Source organism: Carex rostrata, chromosome 29 (assembly GCF_964058835.1).
Source record: "Carex rostrata chromosome 29, lpCarRost1.2, whole genome shotgun sequence".
In the NCBI taxonomy this organism is placed as follows: Eukaryota; Viridiplantae; Streptophyta; class Magnoliopsida; order Poales; family Cyperaceae; genus Carex; species Carex rostrata.
In genome coordinates this window covers 2,581,817-2,590,586 of record NC_135946.1, presented here as the reverse complement: position 1 = coordinate 2,590,586, position 8,770 = coordinate 2,581,817, and positions in this window count along the sequence as shown.

Below are 8,770 nucleotides of genomic sequence, written 5' to 3'. Positions count from 1 at the left end.
TAAATGTGAAGAGTCTTTATAGGGAATAAATGTGTATTCTACCATACTTGGATAATGTATTTTGTTACTTGTTATGTATAATTTTGGTTACTTGTTAATTTAAATAATGCATGCTGCTTTCTTTGAACAGATATTCTCAAGAGCAGAGAGGTGATAGTCGACAAAGGGATATTATATTGAGCATGTAAACCCCGACAGTTAATTACTATCAGGTAAGTCTATAACCAGAGCAAACTCTGCTGATTGTCTGATTTGTCTCATTTTGTCAGATTTCATGTTCTCAATTTGAATTTAATTTCTCATTTTTTTCAAAGCTGATAGGCGCGAGTAAGCAATGAGGATATTGGAGCAAGGTGTTTCCAATGTTGAAGCTGTTCGGATGCTTAATTTGGTTCCTTTTTTTTTTTTGGGCTAAATTAATCTAATTATTTCTACTTTACTGTATGAGAGGTTGGTTTTATTTTTGTTCTGTTTAAATAAAGTTTGTTTTAAGTTTCCACAGAAATTTTTTTGAGTTGCAAAATTGATGAGAAGAATGAAACTGTGGCATTGTGCAGGGCAAATTTAAAAGATTCAATGGAGAAGCTTGAGGCATGCAATTCACCATCATGCTCTTACTGTCGCTTTTAGAGGTATTTTTCTTTCATCCAAAAACATGATACCTGAAGGGATGGTGATATTAACACTGCTCATGTTTTTATTTACAAATATAATCTCAATACTTCAATATATAGACAATTTTACCCCTCTTTAATTATTTTCTTTATAAAATGCTTTTCAGCTGACCGTTATGGCCATTAGGCCTTTCTTCAACTGGAGCCTGTGTGTCGGCGGCAACCCTGTTCTTTCTCTTTCCCTTAGCCCCGGCTCGTCATACCAACTTTCGCTCTTCTTTGCTTGCCTGTTGGCCCAACAACGGCCCATTTTCACCATTTTATCTTCCTAACCTCTGTGTTGACTGATCTAAACTTCTCCTCAATGGTCTTCCCCCAAATTGCTTTGCACACACCATTGCTGACATGCAATCAGCAGTGTTGTAGGTCTCGAAGTGCTATGGCCATGAAAAAGTGTGGGGGTGCTGGTGGCACGACCAGCCGAGAGAGGGACCAATGAATGAGGCGACAAGCTTTATGTGCATCATATGGCACGTATGGAAGCAACGAAATCGGGTGGTTTTTTGAGACACGGTGTTGAGACTGGAAGTACTGGCGCAAAGATGTATGCAAGAGATAGAGCTCTCGATTAAACACTGCTAGCAAAGAACATGCATGCCACTATTCATGTTCGATCATGCATGGAAATTTTTTTTTTTCTTGTTTGTTGCAAAAATCTCTTTTATCAATTGCTGCTGAATATCCATATTTCTCTTCATTATTATCACAATTTATTTTCTTACACGGTTGTGCTGTGTAATCTGTGTTGGTCAAATAATTCTCTGCGTCTGTATAAAACTTGAAAAAAATTGGACCAAATTGGGCCTGTAACTTAACAAAATGGTTACTTTTTGTTCCCCTCATTTATTTATCCTCGATCCCACATATTGTCTTAGTAACTTTAAGTGAATTTCTTAATTAGTCATTTAGTGCACTGATCCCACATATTAAATTTTGGGGGAATTTCAATTATACCCCTCAAGGGTAGACTGTAGACAGTGATTTCCTTATTTTTATTTTATTTGACTAAAATAAAGGCCTCAAGGGTGCATATATAACTACATCATATAGCTGTGTGGTTTTATTTTGATAAATATGAATTGTTGTGAAACAAAAAATTTTCTAGGAAGATAAATTAACGCATACAAAATAAAATATGAAAGTGTAAAAGTTTACATTAAACATCTTATTTGTATTTTGCGAATTTATTCAGCTTTTTTTATTATTGTATGGAATAGTCTATTTAATTTTTAAATTACATAAATATTAATTTTTATGAAATAAAATGTTTTCTATGAATATAAATTAACGCATACAAAATAAAATACGAAAATGTAAAAGCTAAAATTAAACATTTTATTTGCCTTTTGTTAATTTATTCAACTTTTTATTATATTTATGGAATCGTCTATTTATTTTTAAATTAGATAAATTTTAATTTTTAAGTAATACACTACAAATTTGATTGTTATTCGTCTAAATTTAATTATTATGAGTGTTGGAGTGGGTTATTTGACAAATTTAGTACAAAACAAGTTGTTGTCAAAAAAAAAATTCGAGTTTCCTAGCCCTTGAGAAAAAACTGCATCCGCTGGAGATATCTTTTCGAACACATCTCCCCGAACCACATCAAAGGATTCTTATTTTGAAACCTCTGCAACGACATGTGGAAGGTGAAACACTATTGAATCTGAAACATCCGCTGGAGATATCTTTTGTTTTTGGCATCTCAAACAGTTTATGTAGCCATTTCTGTATTTAATTAGTAATGAAAGTATTGTTTGGTGGTGGCAATGGCGAGGCAATATATATGCTGGACCACTTTTCTGTAGTACACACTTCTTTTTTGTTCTTTCTTATTTGATGTTCGTTAATTTGGAAAATTGTGGCATAATCAGGGCCAATTTGGCACACAAGACATGCACTCTTGATACAAAATTAGAATACCAGCTTATAAAACTCATGCATTGAATTGGAAGTTCTGGAATTGCATTAGGAGGAGTTGATATTTGTCAGGTATGAAAAATTAATAACCAAATTGAGGTAGAAAATTAAGTCGACCCTATTAGGCTATAATTAATGATTTAATATTAAACTTTGTATTTTTGTATGGAAGTTGTTCAACTTTAATACGATTTTGTTATTTGATTTGATACGATTTTGTTATATGCTATATATTCTTCAGATGCTAGTGTAGTATTGCTACCTGATTTTGCTTTATTGTGTTATAAAGCAATATGATTATACCTTAACATGCAATCAGTATCAATAAAAATATTTAATTAAACCTAATGGTTGCAAGTGATGGCAGCAGCATGCCATTGCCATAACGGTATTGTTGCTTTGACCTTGAAATAGAAGGCGTGCATGACCTCTTGAATCAGCTTGCTTTGACCTTGAAATAACATGCACAATCTTCATCAGGACCATGTGTGAGTTCTACAATGTGAAGAGAGAGTCTCTCTGTCTCCTCGGTGTTCATAAACCCACCGATCCTTGTGTGTTTAATTAACTTAAGAACCTATCTGATTGATTTTAAATGACGAATCTGAACCGTTCAAACTGATCTAATTCACGAGTGATGCATATACATATCAAATTTATAAATTTTCAAATTAGTTTAGTATAAAGTCAAACAGTAAAAAAAATAATGGAAAATAGACATAAAGGACCTACAACTGTTAAAGACTACATTTCTACACAATTAAGTGTACATTTTAATTTTGGACCCAATCGCTAGTTCCTACTGCTACACAACAGTTTGCTGATTTAGACCGGTATATATAGTTTATCTTCTCCAAATTTTGAAGAAGATCAGAGAAGAGTCACTGTTCAAAAGTGCTAACTTTTTTTTTTTTTTTTCCCTTCTTATGTAACGTTTTCATTTTAGTAATTCTTCCTTTTCTTGTAATATGAGACATAAATTTGAATAAAGGTATTATCCATTCTAGCTAGATCCAAATTTTAATAAAAGGATCCGGATATTTCAATACAGAAACAGATAAATATTCTAATGACCCATAAACAGAGTTGATATCCGGAACCCATTTTCAAAAAATTGACTCGATCGTTCCACTCTCTAAAGACTTGTATAGTATCTCTTCTTATTTTGTCAATCCCTTGTGGGACTAAATGTAAAACACATTACAATATCGCTTCTTATAACTTTCCATGTCTTTGGGCATAGGCGTACAGCTTGGCCCAATAATTGAAATAAAATTGGGCCAAGTTCAGTTCATTTTTGTTGTATCTCACTACTGCAAACGACTTCGTTGATCATTTTTATTAAATTTACTATTGGACATAGCCTATATAATTTCAATATATTTTGTATTGATAGATTATCATTAATTATTTTTTTACTGAACTACAAAGATTAAATTTATTTTTACAAATTATATCAAAATTCCATATTCAATCATTTTTTTTTTGAGTAAGCATATTCAATCATTATTTATTTTCATATTCAAAATTTTGTTAATTAGTATTTGTATCTTAAAGTTCATATAACTCAATTATTCAGCAATTATTCATTTCGTATCCGTATTTGAATCCGTATTTGTGGATTATCCGCTCTGTATACATATATGATTAAAGTTGATTTCGTTTTAAATTTTAAAATCCGTTTACTATCTATATTTATATTCGTATCCTCCCATTGAAAGGCGGAAGCATTATCTGCTTCGAATTTGCACTGTTTACACCCTAGTTGTGCATTAGATTAAAATAAAGAGCAATTGTCTCGTCTCTCCGCCTCCAGTCCCTAGAGGATTAAATCACAAAGAGAAAATTTATTATTTCTATCTCTCATCACCCAATCATCTTTTACACGTTTTCACATGAGAGTTTTTTTTCCTCCTTTCAATATCACCTATATTTTAGATGATTTGTGAGGAATTTTGTTAATCTGAAACTTCGAACGTTTTGTACTCAATTTTCTCTTTTAAATTAGATTCATATTGAAGTACTTTCAAGTTCTCTTCTCTCCGTTGTTTTTCTTCTTCTTGATATGCAATATATATACTCTTAATATGCTAGGTATAAATATTTGAAAGTTTTAAAAAATTTAGACTTCTAATCTTTAGTACAAGACTTAAAAGTACATATGAATAAGAGGAGGGATCCAATTACACTATTTTATGGTGACACATCTTGACACCATATTTTTATAAGTCACTTTTGCGATTTCAAAATTCAAATAGTCGATCTGAACCGTTCAATTTGATGTCCATATTAAAATGTACTTGGAGATCAAATTTTACATTTTTTGGAAATTTATTACTATTTATTTAGAATTTTTCAAAATTACTATTTTTCAATGGTCCAAAATTGTCTGAAAACAACAATTTTGTACACATCTTAATAAATACTAAAAAAATTCCAAAAAATGTAAATTTGGTCTCCAAACATATTTTAATATGGAGATAATGTTGAATAGATATAAATGCTTGATTTGTTATGTTAAATATTTGATATCTTATGTATAAATATTTGAGATGATATGTATAAATACTTGATATTTTGGTGAAAATTTTGAAATCAATAAATTTGGTAATATTTTAAAATAGCTAGTTTTACTTTTGATACATAGCATTTATAAAAGATTCTAATTCAAATTAATGTCCAACTAGCACCAGCTGTACAATATTCATAAAGAATTGATATGTTCAGTCTTTAGAAAGACTTAGCATATAATTACGTATATATACTTAAGATGTTATATATCAACACTTGCACACATAGGTATCAACACTTGTACATGCTAGTTGTAAATTCGCTTGTGACCATCTTAAAAGTTGTCTGATCAAAGATAATTAAAGTTAGGAGATTTCTGATATATTTTTCTTGGGGACTATAAATTTTTAGATTCTACCCACTTCTGTGCAAGATTTTGGAAATTGCCCAAACCGGTCAAAATCTCCCAGGTTTTCCAACTTCTTTTTGGTTATTTTCTCACCGGTTCAAGAATTGAGACCAGTGAGATTTTGACCGATTTGGATAAAAGAAACCGGTGGGTTTTGTGTGTTATTTTTTTTTACAAACCATAATTTTTTTAATTAATTAATTTTTTATTTTGAAATATTAGCAATGTTTAATATATTTCTTTGAAAATAGATGAATATATTTCTTTTGATTTATTAGAAAGACTGTGACAAAAAATCCAGATTAATATTTTTCAAGCCAGATTTTTCGTGATTGTAAGAAAATTTAATATATTTCTTTATATGTTATTGGAAAAAAAATACTTTAATTCTGAGTTATTGATCTCGGTTCAAAAGTGACTTCTAAGTAAATACATAAAATATTGTCATCCTTCGAACTAGTACATTTAATTTCTAAAAAATTATATCTATTTTTGAAAAAAAAACAAAAGCTTTAAATTATTTAATGATTGTTATTCGAAAAGAATTCTTTAGATACAACTTTTTAGAAATTAAATGTACTAGAAGAATCACAATGTTTTATATATTATCTAGAAGTGGTTTTTAAACCGCGATCAATAACTCAAATTCAAAGCATATTTATTTTTTTCCAATAACACATAAAGAAATATATTAATTTTTCTTATAGCTGCAAAAATACAGCCTGAAAATGTTGATTCGGGTTATTTGTTACAATCTTTCTAATAAATAAAATTGTATTATATTTCATCTACTTTTAAAGAAATATATTAAATATTTCTAATATTTCAATACAAAAAAAAATCGGTGAAAATCTCACCGGTTTCTTTTCTTGAAACCAGTCAAAATCTCACTGGTCCCAATTTCGAAAACCGGTGAAATTTTGACCGGTTCGAGCAATTTTCCAAATCCTACACAAAAGTGAGTAGAATTTGAAAGTTATTAACTTTTTTTGAAAATTAATAAAAATTTTGGCTATTTAAATTCCTGTAACAAATTATCAATTTGAAAAATTCACAACATAAAACCAGAACACAGCGCACTGCGCACTTCTAAAGAAGAGGGGAATAAATTCTTTTGACACCCATTTGTCTTTGAGTCCGTATACCTGAAGTACCCCAAAAATTGAGTTTTGATCTGGATCGTTTGATCAAAAATTCGAAAGTACAAATGTATAAATAATATAAATGCTTGATTTGTTATGTTAAATATTTGATATCTTATGTATAAATATATGGTATGCTATGTAGAAATACTTGATATTTTGGTGAAAATTTTAAAATCAATGAATTTGGTAATATTTTAAAATAGCTAGTTTTATTTTTGATACATAGCATTTATGGAAAATTCTAATTCAAATTAAAGTCCAATTAGCGCCAGTTGTACAATATTCATAATGAATTGATATGTTCAGTCTTTAGAAAGACTTAGTATATAATTACGTATATATACTTGGGATGTTATATATCAACACTTGCACACATAAATATCAACACTAGTATGTGCCATTTGTAAATTCGCTTGTGACCATCTTAGAAGTTGTCTGATCAAAGAGAATTAAAGTTAGGAGATTTCTGATATTTTTTTCTTGGAGACTATGAATTTCAGATTATACAAACTTTTGCACAGGATTTCAAAAATTGCCCAAATCGGTCAAAATTTCTCTGGTTTTCCAACTTCTTTTTAGTTATTTTCTCACCAGTTCAAGAATTGAGACCAGTGAGATTTTCACCGATTTTGTGTTTTTTTTACAAAAAAAATATTTTTTAATTTATTTATTTTTTATATTGAAATATTGAAATATTTAATATATTTCTTTGAAAATAGATGAAATACAATATAATTTGATTTATTAGAAAGACTGTGACAAATAACATTGATCAATATTTTTCAGGTCAGATTTTTGATGGCTATAAGAAAAATTAATATATTTCTTTATATGTTATTGGAAAAAAAAATAAAAATGCTTGAATTTTGAGTTATTGATTCTGGTTCAAAAGTCATTTCTAAGTAAATACATAAAATCTTGTCATCCTTCTAGTACATTAATTTTTAAAATGTTATATCTATTTAAATTTTTTTTTTTTCAAAATAAATACAACTTTTTAGAAATTAAATGTACTAGAAGGATCACAATATTTTCTATATTACCTATAAGTGATTTTTAAACTGCGATCAGTAACTCAAATTTAAAGCATATTTTTTTTCCAATAGCACATAAAGAAATATATTAATTTTTCTTACAACCACGAAAAATCTAGCATGAAAAATGTTGATCCAAATTATTTGTCGCAGTCTTTCTAATAAATCAAATTTTATTATATTTCATCTATTTTCAAAGAAATGTATTAAGCATTTCTAATATTTCAATACAAAAAAATACAGTGAGAATCTCACCGGTTTCGTTTCTTGAAACCGGTCAAAATCTCTCCGGTCCCAATTTCAAAAACTGGTGATATTTTAATCGATTTGGACAATTTTATAAATCTTACGCAAAAGTGAGTATAATTTGAAATTTATTAACTCTTTTGGATATTAATAAAATTTCGGCTATTTAAATTCGTGTGACAAATTATCATTTTGAAAAAATTACAACATAAAACCAGCACAAATCGCACTGCGCACTTCTTTTCTCATAAAAGCACTGCGCACTTCTTTTTTATAAAAGCACTGCGCACTTCCTAAGGAAGAGGGAATCAAATTCTTGTGATAGTTATGCACCCATTTGTCTTGGAGTATACCTAAAGTACCCCAAAAATTGAGTTTCGATCCGGACCGTGGTGAAATGCACGGGGCCTTTACTATTCGTATTAGAGCAGATCGGACGGTCTGGATCAAAAATAAAAATTGGGATACTTTAGGTATTTCGAACTCTGTGTAGACTGGTTGCTATGATACTTTTAAAGCGTGTTCTAGGTCCCACCTATCAATTTTTGTTTTAGTTTATTCACTAGTGGAGGAGTGGTGCATATATGCGATGTACCTGGCTTGATCTCCTGCAGCAGATTTACATGCGAGATTATGTGTAAATCCACTGGTTTAAGCACTTTAATCAGCGCTTTCTTTATGGGCTCCCGAGATTGGAACATAGAATGAAAAATAAAATATTTCAAAAAACATGCAGAAATACAGCAGATCGAGTGCTTTAATATGAAAGTCATACAGAGATTAACACAGATAATCTTTACCACCGCAAATTAACTCTCTGATGATCCG